Source organism: Hermetia illucens, chromosome 6 (assembly GCF_905115235.1).
Source record: "Hermetia illucens chromosome 6, iHerIll2.2.curated.20191125, whole genome shotgun sequence".
Taxonomy (NCBI): Eukaryota; Metazoa; Arthropoda; class Insecta; order Diptera; family Stratiomyidae; genus Hermetia; species Hermetia illucens.
The window spans coordinates 87,160,346-87,161,747 of record NC_051854.1 but is presented as its reverse complement, the minus strand read 5'-3'; the positions used below and the strand labels follow the sequence as shown (position 1 = coordinate 87,161,747).

Genomic DNA, 1,402 nt, shown 5'->3' with positions numbered 1-1,402 from the left:
ACAGTGCCAAGTACGATACGCAATACGCACATACGTAGGCACACATTTATCGTCACAATTCAATCTAATTGCAAACAATCTAATAAAACAGACAATTCCACGTACTCCAATCTTCTGGTCTGAAAATTTCGAAACGTGACAAAAAAGATTTATTTGCGTATACATATTTAGATATATAAGCAAATATGATATATGTAGATTTTTCCGGATTTTTCCAATAGTTCTTGAAATACGCTTGTTTTCGTCGGCGCCGTGGCTTAGTTGGTTAAAGCGCCTGTCTAGTAAACAGGAGATCGTGAGTTCGAATCTCGCCGGGGCCTTGTTCGTTATCTTTTTTTTCAGTCGCCTAAATGAAGCAAGTCCAAGCACGAAAAGTGAAGGTGTAGCGGAATAAACGCACTATATTTTAGAATTGACGTTGGCCATGTTTTTCCGATGTCAAGAAAAAAATCAGAAATGTCAGGAAACCGGAAAAAAGCGTGTCAAGTATGAAAGGCTTTTGCGTATTTCTTATATAAGCATATTTAAGTGCGTATTCTTCCCATATGTACTTAGCTCGTAATGTTTATGCATTTAATTTTTCGAAGGACTCACTTTGGTATGATACTAACACAAAGCACAAAAGGATCAAATTTGACCTATTACTATTCTGTTAAGGGGAGTCGCACCGCGTCCATAAAGAACTATTGCGAACCCTTTTATTGGCCATAGTGCACCTATTAATTAAAGCATCTCATGCAAGCCTACAACCGTTAGAAATTCTAGTATATTCCCTGCATCCCAATCTTTCAACTTTCCATCTGATACTAAGTGTTCTTCCAGGTGCCTCAACCCACTTTGCGCCGTACACTGTTCCAGAATGTGTACAGAGGTTTCATCACACTCCGCATAGAACTTGCAGGCAGTGTCCCTAGATATCCCTTGCTTCCCTAGGTGCTAGCTTAGCTAGCAGTGACCAGCGAAAATTCCCAATATGATTTGCATGTACTTCTTGGTGAGGTTTCCTATGTGCGCTTGTCTTCATCATCAACGGCGCAATAACCGGTATCCGGTCTAAGCCTGCCTTAGCAAGGAACTGCAGACATCCAGGTTTCGCGCCGATGTCCACCAATTCGATATCTCTAAAAACTGTCTAGCGTCTCGACATACGCTATCACTCCATCTCAGGCAGGGTCTGCCTCATCTTCTATCGTAGATATTGCCCTTATAGACTTTCCGGGCTGGATCATCCTCATTCATGCGGACTAAGTGACCCGCCCACCGTAACCTATTGAGCCGAATTTTATCCACAACTTCAACGAATAAAAGGGGAAAGAAAGAGAGCTGGAAACTAGCAAAAGAGGTATGCTCAGAAGCTAGGCTAAGATGGGCAGTGGGAACTTTTCAACCAATGAAATCTCCC

At 41.9% G+C, this 1,402-nt stretch overlaps 1 non-coding gene across 1 annotated transcript; it reads left to right on the top strand.

Moving 5' to 3' along the window:
• The first annotated feature begins 246 nt into the window (after nt 1–246).
• Trnat-agu lies at nt 247–320 on the top strand. Its single transcript has one exon. It is a non-coding gene; the product is annotated as a tRNA-Thr (tRNA).
• The last annotated feature ends 1,082 nt before the right edge of the window (nt 321–1,402 follow it).